This window comes from Mus musculus, chromosome 13, assembly GCF_000001635.26.
Source record: "Mus musculus strain C57BL/6J chromosome 13, GRCm38.p6 C57BL/6J".
NCBI lineage: Eukaryota > Metazoa > Chordata > Mammalia > Rodentia > Muridae > Mus > Mus musculus.
Window position 1 is genome coordinate 118597835 of NC_000079.6, and position 14405 is coordinate 118612239.

General features: G+C 38.2%; 1 long non-coding RNA gene and 1 pseudogene across 1 annotated transcript in view; both read right to left on the reverse strand.

Moving 5' to 3' along the window:
• Gm18361 (predicted gene, 18361) lies at positions 205 to 1084 on the reverse strand (annotated as a pseudogene).
• The window catches only part of Gm10732 (predicted gene 10732), a 55334-nt gene continuing 46504 nt past the window's right edge, over positions 5576 to 14405 (reverse strand). Inside the window, exons 6-7 of the long non-coding RNA NR_131153.1 lie at positions 7415 to 7622; positions 5576 to 6004 (exon numbers count right to left, since the gene is read on the reverse strand). This is a non-coding gene — a long non-coding RNA (predicted gene 10732). The remainder of the gene's footprint in view (positions 6005 to 7414; positions 7623 to 14405) is intronic.

Here is a 14405-nt window from a genome sequence, read left to right on the forward strand (position 1 = left end):
TCAAGTCCAAAGGTGAAAGAGGAGAGAGGAATTAGAAGGGATGGGATGCAATGCCCCCCAGATGTTCTGCCACCCCTGTCTGTCTGCTGCTTTGTGTACCAAAGGAGGGGTTACCTCGGGAGATTTCAAAAAGGTCAGGGCAGGCAACCATCCTGAATTCCAGTTGAGGTGGCTGGTGGTCTCCTCATCCTGAGTTGGCTTCTAACTCATGATGGCAGAGGGCTTCTGGAAGAACACATAATCAACAGGGAATGTGGCTCCCAGGTGCATGGCCTTCACTCTGACATCTGGATCTACAGGGAAATGTAGGACAAAGCCATCAGCGTCTGTGAGTGCTTCTCCAAGCTACCCTCCAAGCAACCCCTCACAGATGAGGCCCACTCTTCAAGAACCATCCTTAGTCTTTATTTCAAAACTGGCCTCTGTATCACAACCGCACTTCCGGAAAGCCCCACCCCTCAAAGGACAGTTTGGTAATCAAAGTCTAGGATAGAAAGTTTAGGAAGGATGGGTGGCCAGGTAGGTTGCACATGGTCGGCAGTGGTCCCGAGTGGAGCATGTACTTCCGTGTCCTGAAGACCACATGAACTGCAGCTGCAGCCACAGTGGAGTGGGTGGTGGAGGCAGGGAATTCCGGATCCTCTGGGACTGCTAGGTGGACACAAAGCAGACAGTGGGTACCGCAGAGCAGACCCACAGACAGACACAATGTTTGCTCTCTTCAGCTGCCTGACCGGGATGCTCACAGTCCCAGAGTGCAACTGATTCCTATCACAAGTCTCCTATCCTAGGAATGTTTCCATTCATTCAGTCTTGTGATGAATCAAGATTTGATCAATTTGCCCTAAGAACTAGGGGCAAGAAGGCAACCTTAGCAGTAGCAGGAAGGGAGCAGGAGACCCTGGGGGAATGAGGCCTGGGAAGAAGAAGAGAGGAAAACCACGGGAAGAAGACACCTGGGCAGGCACTGGAGCTTGTCTTGGTCCAGGATGCAGCTGAGGCTCTGGCTATGCAGCTGTGACTGTGACTGGGTAGGGAAGTAGGGTGAAGGGGCTTAGTAGCCTTTGGTAGGTAAGTAGCCTGCCTCGGGAAATGCCAAGGGAGTCTTGGGCTGTCAGCATCTAGGAGATTTAGTTCTGGAGTAGAGACAAACTAGGGAGTAGAAAGACACAGACACCAAAACAAACAGGCAACGGCAAAGAGGCAGCTACTCCCAGTGTGGACTCAGGGTTGCTTCTCTTCAGTAATTTTTGTTGGTTGGTTGGTTGGTTTTTGTTTCTTCGAGACAGGGTTTCTCTGTGTAACCCTGGCTGTCCTGGAGCTCACGCTATAGACCAAGCTGGCCTCGAAATCAGAAATCTGCCTGCCTCTACCTCCCAAATGCTGGGATTAAAGGCATGTACCACCACTGCCCAGCTTCTTCAGTAATTTTTAAACGTCCAGAAATCAGGGAGGTTTGCAACAGATAGTTATTACTAGATTCTTTGTACATTTAAAATATACCAAAGAAAGTTGAGAGCCTGTGTTCAAGGGCCACAATGAAAAAAATGAACCCACATTTCCAAAGATGTTTTAAGGACTAATAATATGTCTAAGGTTCTAATAGTATGCTTGACAGTTTACCAAAGAGTAAGGGAAAAGTGTATGTATCTTCTAATCTCATGGAATCTACTCAAAGCACAAGTTAAAAATATCAAAATGCAATCTAATAGAAAACAAAACAAGAAAAGCAAACAAAAACTAAGCAAAGAAGCAGAAAGTTCGCTTAGGACTTCTAACTCGAATCATATCCCTAAATAAAGCAACAGTTCAAGGGTAGTTTCTTTGCATTTTCAGATCAGATTTCTATTCACTTTTGAATGTTTTGTCATATCCTTAAAGAGTACCTGTATTCTCACATGGAAAGTAGTATCCTTAGTTGTCACAATGTTACCAAAAAAGAAAAATGAAAACGATCTTTCTCTTGACTGTGAAAGGATGATTGGTAGCTGAGGTAGTCCAACACTGCAATATGCCTAATGTTTTTCATACTTTTTATTTGGTAATTTGGGAGTTTCACATAATGTACCCCGATTACAGTGCTCCCCATTCTTCCCAGGTTCATCCCTCCATCCTTATGAACCCTCCCTCCCCCTCCTCCTCACCACACACACAAAGAAGAAACGAAAAACAATGAACAAAAACAAAAGAAATACTAAGTCTACTTTGTGCTGCCCATATACTCACTGGAGCATGGCCAGTGGCCGGTCCCTTAAAGAAAACTATTTTAAACAAACAATAAAAATAAAGAATTGGAAATGGGTAATGTACTTGCCACACACGTGAGTGTGAGGACCGGAGTGTGGATCTTCAGGACCTATAGAAATATCAGGCATGCATGGCAGCCCACCTGTAATGCTAGTGCAGGGGGGGGGGCGGAAGGCAGGGGATCCTGGGAGCAAGTGGGCTACATTGACTAACTCAATCAGTGAGTTCTAGGTTCAAGTGAGAGACCCTACCCTGGTGATGAAACATAAGGTGAAGAGTAATTGAGAAAGCCAAATAACATCATATTTATTTTATGTGAGACTAAACAGTACTGGCAAACAAGAGTTGATTGGATATTTGTCAGCCATGGAGTTCCCTAAGTGATAGAATATGCTTGTACTTTATTACAAGCATAATATTAAATTATTATTATTATTGCTTAGTACTTGGAAGCCTTGCTAATTAGCCTGTGCTTTAGGTTAAGATATATCTCACCATCATCTTTATAATTTCATACTTTAGTAGATTGCCTTGTGTTTAACAGATAACTTAATAAATCTATAACTAATGAGTTAATAACTACTATGTAAAGAAGAAAAATAAGACTGCTGTCCTGATTGACAGAAGAAAGACCATGGGAAATGTTAAATTAATGAGCTGAGGATGCCCTTATATAATCTTCTGACAGATACACCTTGGGCATGAGCCATGGATCATGACAACACAGGATGTTTGTGAGCAAGGAAAAACAAATTAGAGAGACAAAGATCCCATGAATGGGAAAAGATAGTAGAGGCAACCCAGGGAGACCTATTCCTTCCCAACTGCAAGGTATAGCAAGGCTTCTTCATTTTCCAACAGTTGTAATGAAGATATAGTGCTTGTGTTATATGATTACTAAATAAATATTAAACCAATAAACTATATAAACCATGAGCATTTGATATTTGTAAATAGTTGAGAGTTATGACACAATAATTGGTCCCTTATCCACTGCAGTATTTTGTGTACTTTCAGCAAAAATATTTTGTTGTTACCAAATTGGTTATTATTTTGTTTATTTCACAGTTCTTAGTCACCAAGCTTAGTTCACAAATTCCAATTGTTTTTTCAGAAATAAAGTTCATCTTCAAAAAATGAAAATGTTTCAACATTGTAGAGGTTCAAAACAGTAGAGAAATCAAAACTCATTTGTGTAAATAATTTAGATTCAATTTATGAAAATAAAAGAAATACCATTTTTATAGTCATGACTTTTATTAAAAGAAGTAATCATTTCAAGATGACTTAGCTCTAGCTTGCAAGACGGAAGCCTGAGAGGCACTTAAAAACTTTTTATACTTATGCTTCTTGCCCAATCAGATGTTTCTATCATAATCATTTCATAAATGGGCTCCTTGAATCTAGAAACTTAACTCTCCACTACAGGAATATCCATACCAAGCAAAAAGCATCAAGAGATGGACAAATTCTGTCAGTAAGAACATGTTGCCAATCTAGAACTCTCTTTTAATAGGAGTGATATAGGTGGTTTTCTTCCTCCTCCTCCTCTTCTTCCTCTTCTTCTTCCTCTTCCTCTTCTTCTTCTTCTTCTTCTTCTTCTTCTTCTTCTTCTTCTTCTTCTTCTTCTTTTTCTTCCTCCTCCTCCTCCTCCTTCTCTTCCTTCTTCTCCTCCTTCTCTTTTCTTTCTTCCCCTTCTCCTCTAATGTGACTCCTGGGTTAATATCTGCAGACATAATAATGGGTCCAAAATAAATTTAGGTTGACCTCACACACTAACTTACAAACAATACTCTCTCTTATATGTGTGTATGTATGTGTATGTGTGTAACCTAAAAAGAAATTGAAAAGCATGAGAATAGATAAATCAAGGGTTTTAAGTGGGCAAGTTGTACTTTGCATCTTTCCAGTGTATAAGACATGAGGTTAAGAAAATAAGTAGGGGTCAAATGAACTTGTAATTAATCACAAGACAGTCTGCTGATAAAAGGGCATATGACTTGATTTTGATCCCATTCAGGACTAGAAGTTGGTTTGTTTCTTAGGCAAGAATTATTAAAGCATGCTAGAGTCACCAATAAAAGTATCACCAGGAAAGAACAAGCTTGGGTCCAAAGTAAAACTATCCACAAACTCTCCCAAAAAATGGAGACTACACATTCTTAATTCCGTGACTGCTTAGCTTTCCTTAATGTGAGACATCCTAGCATTTGCCAAGTGATGCTACACAAAATGAGAGAAACATTGTTCATGAAGTATCACTGCCAAAATACTTAACCTGAATCTAATCAAATCCCTCCAACTCCATTACAGAAAATACTGGAGCAAGCTAAATAATAGTGATAAAAATATCAGACAAGATGTGAAGGTGGATCTGTTACAAGAACACCTCAGCTGGGATACAAACAGCATCACATTAAGCAAAAAGACATAACTGCTAAGTGCAATGTGTGTTCATAAATCAGGTCATTAGTAGAAAACAAAAGTAAAAATACAATACAGAGAAGTCAGGGACTTTGAAGAAATTCTCCTATGGTCTGGCTATTTTGTTAAACTAGGAATTGTTTACTATAACTTTGTTTAAGAAGATGTACCCTATACTCACAGGTAAACCACCAGAACCCATGCTACTAGCTCTGCAATGGTGCCGCATTTGTAAGTATGTGTTGCCATGTGCAGAGAGAAGATACAGATTTGGAAAAATCTTTAAAATTACTTTTTTTTTCCAAATAAAATTTACATGTGTGTCCACTTTACTGAAATGTACTTTTTAAAATGAATATTTGATAAAATAGCTTGTTTTCAAATACTAGAATTTCAAACTTGTATTCTCTTATGTCCCATTATTAATATGTCAAATATGGTAATTACATTTTTGGCATGCATAAATATGTTAAAAGTAAAATTAAAATACAACTCTTTTTACCTATGCAAGTGCATAAAATGATACAGGGACACCAAAATGTCCTGGTTGCTTTCAGCTCATTAAACAGAAAAGGTGTTGAGAGTAAGCTGTAAATGACACATCCTGCCGTGTCTCTGTTTCCTGTATAAATTGCCACACATGCCAAATCATGAACAAAGTTCCAAACTCACTTCAGACTAAACATGATACGCTTATATTCCAGAGCAAGAAAATGTTGTTAATTATCTTTGACTTAAGCTCAAGTAATTCTCAGACTGCATTCAGGAAAGCATTATAACAGTACCCTTTATCCACAACTTTACTTTCTCAAGTTTATAAGAGGCACCCAACAGTCTATCTATTCTTCAAAAGCACCTTTGTATCATAAAGCTTCTAAAAGAACAGCTTGTTGTCACGAATCCTTCTGTTTTAATTTATTAATTTATTTAATTTATTTTATTTAATTTATGAGAAAGCGGCCTAGAAATCAACACACTGCTGAGGCTGCAGAACACCCAGAACAGTTTTGAAAACATGCGATACAAATCTAATGGAGAGTATTGTGTAAACAGCTCTTGCTGCTTTGTTTCTTGTACATTACAATAGCTTCCAATTTCGCAGCAACGGTGTCACATGCTGCGCAAGTAGCTGAAACACAGGGACCCAGCTTTACTAGAAAGCCTGTTTGTGTCCGAAGGCATCTAGAGTCTGGTGTCTTTTATCTCAAGACTTGATTGACTCTGAATGACAGGCATGCAGAGAACTGATTGCCTGGAAGAGGGTGGAGGAATCCTAGTTAAATGTCTTCCTTATACCAGCACACTTCTTTGAAGAGTTTTCTCAAGGCAAACCCTACAAGTAAGAAAGGACAAAAAATAAATAAATAAATAAAACTACAAGTTAAGGACACTTGATGGGGACCTCATAAGAGTCCCCAAAATCTCTATCAAGCCCCAACCTAGCACACAGGGGCTGTTTTCTGGAGTTGGGACTTCAATAGGTCTTTTGGTTTAGGAGACAAACTGTGAATAGTAATCTTTTCAGAACAGGTGAAGAAGATAACTCTGATTATATGGAAATACCTTTATCTCTATGCAAACTGTAGAAAAACAAAGAGAAGGCAAGTTCCTGGAAGGAGAATTAGAGGCCTGAACCAGACCTGGGCCATCTGGTGCTGTGATCTCTGACATCCTGACTCTAGAACTGTGAGAATATAAAGGCCAGCTGCCCAAGCAGCCATGGAAGCCCAAGAAGATGGACATAACACCTATGTTATGATATACAGAGGCTGAAAATGAATGCTACATCACATGGACATAGTATGCATATATATTTTAGATAATCAACAAGACAATCAAAACTTAATGGAAAATGTTTGAAATTTGAAACTTGTCTTTTTTTGTTTGTTTGTTTGTTTTTGAGTTTTTTGAGACAGGGTTTCTCTGTATACCTCTGGCTGTCCTGGAACTCACTTTGTAGACCAGGCTGGCCTCAAACTCAGAAATCTGCCTGCCTCTGTCTCCCGAATTTCTATATATTATATAACTCTTATTACATGAAAAAATCACAAATAAAATAAACATCATACACAAAGATTGACCTGACCCATGGTCTATATGTATCAATGAACTTATATACAGTTAGATTAGCCATTACTAACCTGTGGAACTTCACCTTGGATTTTCTACTTTCACTATCAAAAAATATTAGAATGTAAACTCTATGACAGGATGAAAACTATAAAGACAATGACATTTGCATCTTCTTTTATGACAGTGTTCAATATTCAGTCCTCAGAAGAAGAATTTTAAGAAATTTATAAACACTGATGTTTAAAGAACAGACTCTTGGTGTCACATTTAAAAAGTAAGTTGGGATTGAATACAAACTCATTAACAAAAAAAAAATTTAAGGCATTTATGAAAACTTCTAAGAAGGTTTTTAAAATGTTAAAGTATAGCTTTAAGCTTCAAAGATGAGAAGGGTCCGTGAGAGCTTTCTTATCCATAGCACAGTGGCAGCTAAAACACTGTGGGATTCTGCTTTCACAATTTCAGAGAAGAAATACCTACTGGCTTAAAAATTAACTTCAACTAACGTGCCTCTTTAACTATAAAATACCACTGGGATAAGAAATGTTATTTGCAAACTTCTATGAGATTTGACTTTTTGACAGGATACTCATGAGGAAAACTAAAAATGGAGCAGATCAGGGAGGAAGCACATTAGGATAAGGCTGTAAAATTTCAATCGGCTTCTTACAGATTAAAAGCTTCAGGACCCGGGTTGTAGGCAGCGAAGTTTTCCATTTCCCCAGCCCTTACAAAAGCCAGTGCTCATTCCATTCACTGCGAGATAGGTGCAAACTCTTCAGCTTGTGCGTGTGTAGCTGGGGTGGGCGGGCCGGGGGGGGGGGGAGCATATGTCGGGAAAGTCTTCTTTCCCAGGATCCATTAGAGAGGCAATAGACCTTGGAAAGGAACAAGAAAACTCCACAGTGAAAAGTTCTATATCAGTACAGGACTGGAACAAGTTGCTACAGGGAGAATCTCAGGAAGTTATTCCACCTAAGACTTCAGAGCAGGCTGGGCAGGGTTCAGATTCTGCACTAAATCGAGCCCAGTCCCAAGACTAAGGCTTCTCTACCACAGCTAGATCAAGAGAATTGGAGATCCTCTTGTCTACATCATAAACCAATCAATGAATGGCATACAGATAATCAAAGATTTTATTTTATGTATATGCCTGTTCATCAGCTTCTAAGTATCATATGTGTTCAGTACATTCTGAGGCCAGAAGAGGGTATTAGAACCCCCTGGAACTGGAGTTACAGACAGTTTTGAGACCTCATGTGGGTGCTAGGAAATTAACCCATGTCCTCTGGAAGAACAGCAACTGCTTTTAACTGCTGATCTATTCCTCAGTGTCTCCAAATAACTTTTCTGAGACAAACAAAAGTATGAGAGATCCCCTTCGATTGTCTTAGCAGGCAAGGCTTTCTGAATGAAGGTTGAAATGAGTTAGGAATGCGAACAACATCATTTACTAGGTCACTCTTTACAAGAAAGCAGAAGATCTCTGGAAGTGTATGTAATCTGACAGATAAAAGCATATTGTAAAAAGAACAATTAACAAGTCAAACTGATTGTGAAAAGAAAAAAAAAAAAAAGAAAGAAAGCCAGAGCCAAGAAACAAAGGGCAGAGGATAACAAAAAAGACAGGAATACTGAAGCTCTGCATCCATTTTGGGATTTCTCTCCCTAATCTTGTACTTCCTGCTTCAACTCTGACAGGAAGTGTGAGGCAACTGATGTTGAAGAACATCAGAAGTACTCCATCTGAGAGGACTTCTGCAAGAGAAAGACAGTATCACGAATAGTAGGAGACTCTGAATATGTAATGTAACAGCAAAAGGCAGCAGAAATGATCTACATAAAGTAGGATTTCACAGATGCCCTTACGGCAAGAAAACTGCTGAGCTGTAAGGAGTAACAGAGCTGCCTAACTTCAGATAGCTGTTGTTCAGAAAACTACACACCCCAAACTAAGGAGAAAATCTAGGCAGTCCAACATGAGATACAATCATCTGGAAATATAAGCCACAGCAGGTAGAAATAGTTAAATGGCCATTGTGATGACTTTCTGAAGACCAAATATAGAGCAGCTGGCCAGTGAGAAATTCTTTTTTTTTCCCCCATGCTCCAGAAATGATAAATGATAAATGTTTTTATTCTAGTAACACTTGAAAGCCCATCTTGTGGGGAAGGGATGTGAGTTTGTGTTTTACCCACCAGTTTCTCACAATGCTGAGGTGTAAAGCCTTCTCTGGAAACCCAGTTGTGAACTTGGAAAAGAGTAATCCCATTTACATAGGTAAAGACTGTCCCCTGCTTTTAAATCAAATCTTACTTGCCAGGGTATAATTTTACCAGTGTATAAACTACCCAGAGGGTAGGCATTTCTCTAATTCTATCTGACTCTAGTTTTCTTGTCTCACCTGAAGAGAGTTAGGGGAAGAATCTGAGATCACAGACCAGAATATAAGCTATAGGATAAATAATAAAATTATAGAATTTCTCCCTTACTGCACACAATAGCAACAGAGTTCCAGTAAGAACGATTCTTAGGTGGAAGAACTATGAAATGTGGACTATTCAGGACAAGGAATACTCAAGGAAACCAAGAGATTGTGGACAATAAAAAACAAGAGAAATTGCAACATTTGACCCCTATGGCTACATAAAAAATTAAAGGCAGCCTATTTTATAGCCAGATTAACATAAAACCTCACAATAAAAGACTACATATCTCAGTTGTAGTTACTGGGTCATCATCCCTGGTTTGCAATAAGAAAAAAGTCTCTAAGGTATGCCAAAAGGCAAGAACAAAAACAAACAAACAAACAAGCAAGCAAGCAAAACAAAACAAAACCAGCCTGAGTTTACAAGGCAAACATTAGAACTGGACTCAGTTGACTCAAAGAACTTAAAATGATTAATATTCTGGGTAATAAGCTGATGTGTTAAGGGAAAAATCGTACAAGTAGACAATACACAAGAACAAATGGTGGTGTAATTAGAAAGATAAAAACTTAATTTCATACTAAAACAAAGTCCTGGAAAGCAAAGTAAAGAAAGCAAGAATGCCTTTGATGGGTTCAGCAGTGGACTGAACATGGCCAGGAGAAAGTAACTGGGATCGTCGGGAAATACCAAAAGAAATGTCCCCAACTGGACCCCTCTTGTGAATTGAATAGTGGCCACTCAAAAGACACAACCAAATCTGAACTCCTGGAACATGTCTTTGCATGAATAATTAATTTAAGGATCACAGGCTGAGATCATCTTGGACTCGGGGTGGCCCCTAAATCTTTTCCTGATAAGAAAAGAGCTGATTTGAGGACAGAAACAGAGGGAAAGAGAAAATGAACCAAGAGGCAGAAGTAGTGCAACATACATGTGAGCCAAGGGACCACAGATTGCCAGCAGCCCCCATTAGCTGGCAGACAAAAGGGACAACGCCTCCCTAAGGCCTTTGCGCAGAATGCAGTCATGCTGGCTCCTTGATATGGGGCTTCTGCTTGCCATAACTGTGAGAAAATACTTGTCTGTTGCTTTAAGTCACCCAGTTTATGGTGATTTGTTACAGGGGCCCTGGGAAGCTCATATAAATGCAAAAAAGAAAAAAAAATACACTGAAAATCCTTAGACAAAACAAAATGGTGAGATTGCTTGAAGGAGAGGGAAGAGGAAGAAATAAAAGAAGAAGAGACTTTACATCAGGAACCAGGCAAGCAAGAACGAGAGAGTGAAGTGTTTACAGAGAAACTGTAAAACCATCAAGCTAGCTAGCATTCTAGAACAACTGAAGCTTATCACCCAAAGTCAGAGAACCAATCTTTTCTCAACATGGAGACACTGAGAAAACTCCTTGTCACAGACACGCTGTGCCTGAAAGGTTGAAAGGAGTTACAGGCGGAAGAGAAAAAACATCATAGATGAGAAATTCAGATCTCTATGAAATGGAAAGCAAGTATTAGTGGTGCAATAAATTTCCTTTATTCTTAATTGGTCTAGAAGAACACATGTGTTCACCAGTTCTGTGTTTCTGGATTAACTGCCATCCACTGCACAAAGACGTTTCTATGAGAAAGAATGAGAGTTTCACTAGTCTACGAGTAGAGAGATATACATTGGAGGAAAGTTTGATAGAGTATAATTTTACTAAATGATAATAATAGGGTCATCTAGGTACTTCCTAGCATAGATGTTGGTCAGAATTACAAAACAGGCATACAGTTCCTCCAGTAGAGTGAGCCAATTAGAAAGCTGTTGGGTTCTCCAGTTGCATTCTCGCCACTGTTGCTCCAGTGGGAATATCTTACCAGGAGTGTTTTGCACAGCATTTACGGCTGGGGTAAGACTATTAAGGATTCTTCTCTACCCACAGGCTATATAATACTTTCTGGCACTATGATAGGTAGTCATCAGAAATGAAGCTCCTTGGTCAGTAATAACTTGATTTCTATATGTATTATGACTAAATTGTGCAACATCTTCAGGAATAGAGTCTTAGTCAAACTCTGATGTGCAACAAAGAACAATAAGACTTGTCTATATTGTTTGAGGAGTCTACAGAACATCTCCCACCAACAACTTGAAGAGAGATATGTCAGATCTGGTATTGGATGGGGGCTTGTTTATTTGTTTTGTTTCGTTTTTTGTTTTGGGAAATCTATGGCATCTGGAGGAGCATAATCACCTGTATAGCATAATGACAATTAATCTCTCAATCTCTCTCTCTCTCTCTCTCTCTCTCTCTCTCCCCCTCTGTCTGTCTCTCTCTCTTTTTTCCCTGTCTCTATTTGACTCTCTCTGTACACACACACACACACACACACACACACACACACACACACACACACATATATAAAGCTTATATAACATGTTTCTGTTTGTCCTTCTCAAATATCCTTCCTGTTAGTTAGCCCTTTCACCCCTCCTCCCTTTTCTGCCTTACTCTCCCATGCCCTTCTCCACTTCCTTTTCTTCTTTCAGATATCCTGTGTTTTACTATGTCTTTCTATTAGTAGTTGTTCTTTCACCTAACTCAGTAGCCTTAGAATTGATCAAAGAGGTGCCTTTGGTATGTTTAGCCAGTGGGAAGTATATCTATATCACGTTCCTTCCTATAAGCTGCTCTGGAAATGAATATATAAAAATCTATTGTGGAAGAAGAAACCGAAAGAATTTAAGAGCCAGATGTGGGGAGGGCACTATTGGGAAATAGTGATTTCTGGACATAATACTCATGAACTCACTGCAGCTGTGGTCGTGAACACAAGAACTGTGGAAGGTCAAGTCAGTCAACACTTCTGTATGGAGCAAGAAGGGGTTCACAAGCCTCCATGCCCAGCTAAGGCGATATGAGAGTAGATAGCCACTAGGGAAAGAAGAGTCAGTTTTCTATAATGATATGGCCCATGCTAAATGGATTTTGCTCCAATAGTTCATGTTACGCCCATGGATATATGACAGCATTAATTTGACTTTGTGGGTTACAAAAAACAAATACCAAAGAAAGAGAGAACATGGATTTGAGAGAATATAAATTTTGAAAGACTTAGGGGGAGAAATGAGAGAATGTGGTTAAAATATATTTTATGTATATATAAAGTTCTCTAATTAAAATATTACATTAAAAACAAATTATAAAATATATTCTTAAATCACAACATAATTAATGTATAAGTGACATCAATTTACAAAAGAGTTTCTCCTAAAGAATTTGCGAGTCAAATAAGAATTAGCAATGTTCATAATTTTTAACTAAGGTGTGACACGTAGAATTGTACGGACAGTAATAAAGGACTCCTTGAGAGCTACGTTTATCACATTATACACTACTGGTTTAGTGAAATAGAAGCAGTAATGAAAGTCTAACTATCAAAAAAATCCCAGGGTCAGATGGTTTTAATGGAATGATTTTTCAGCAAAGAGATAATGTCATTACTCCTCAAATTATTCCACAAAATAAAAGCAGAAGTTATATTACTCAATTCATTTTAAGAGGCCATAATTACCCTGATACTCCACCCACATAAAGATCCAACCAAGAAAGAGAATTACAGACCAATTCCCCTACTGAACATAGATGCAAAATTTCTCAAAAAAATACTTGCAGGACAAATCCAAGAACACAACACAAAGGTCATTCATTGTGAACAAGTAGGATTTATCTGAGAGATACATAGATTATTTAACATATATAAATCAAAAATGTAATTCACCATATAAATAAACTGAAAGACAAAAACCAAAAGATCATCTCATTAGATGCAAAAATGGGGCAGGGTTTATCAAAATCTAGAAGCTCTTTAAGACAAAAATCCTGGAGATATTAAGAATACCAGGGATATACCTCAACATAATAAAGTCACTTGCAGCAAGCCCAAATCCAGCATCAGCTGATATAGAAAGTCAAAACACTTCTACTAAAGCGGGAGAACAAAACAAGGTTGTCCACTCTCCCCTTATCTTCAGTATAGTACCTGTAGTCCTAGCTAAAGCAATAAGACAGCTGAAGGAGACAAAGGGATACAAATTATAAGGGAAAAAAGCATTTGTTAGCAAATGGCATGATAGTGTGCATAAGTCACCATAAAAATTCACTAGGAAAAGTTACAGCTTGGAGAAAATAAAACAACAAACAAACAAGCAAACAAAAAACCAACCAACCAAACAAACAAAAAACCTTTCAGAAAAGTAGCTGGATAAAACAATTAATTGCAAAAAAATCAGTAGCTCTTCTTTATAAAATTGACCAATAGACGCAGAAAGAAATCAGGAAAATGTCATCTTCACAATAGTTTCAAATAATATAAAATATCTTGGTATAAATCTAACCAATTAGTGAAAGACTTGCATGATAAAACTTTATTACAGAAAAGAAGAAATTGAAGAAGAAAGCAGTAGATAAAAAGATCTCCCATGCTCATAGGTAAGTAGGAATGACATAGTAAAAATGATCATCCTATCAAAAGCAAGACTGAGTATAATGCCCATCCAAATTTCAATACAACTCTTGACAGAATTATATGGAAACACAAAAAAACATGATAGCTAAGATAAACCTGAGTAATAAAACAACTGCTGGAGCTATCACCATCCACAATTTCAAGTTGTACTAGAGTTATAGTAATAAAAAAGAGACATATTGATTAATGGATAAGGATTGAAGACCTAGGCATAAATCCACACAGCTATGGAGACCTAACTTTTTTTATAAAGAAGCCAGAAATACACAGTGGAAAATGAACAGCATTTTTACTAACTTGCGCTGGTCAAAATGCATGGCTGCAGGTAAAAGAATGCAAGTAGATCCATGCTTAACATCTTGCACAAAACTCAATGACAAATGGATAAAAAGACCTCAACATAAAACCAGACACACTGAACCTGGCAGATGAGTAGTAAGTAGGGAATAGTCTTGAACTCATGACTCAGGAAAAGGTGTTCTGAACAGAAGACCATTAGCACAAGCACTAAGAACATCAGTTAGTAAATGGGACTTTGTGAAACTGAAAAGCTTCCGCTCAAAGATGGACACCATCATTTGGACAAAGCAGCAGCCGACAGAATATGAAAAGATTTTTATCAACTATACATCTGATAAAAAGCTAACGTCCCAAATTACAAAGAACTAAAAAATCTTGATATAAAGCAAACAAAAAACCTAGTTTAAATATAGGGTG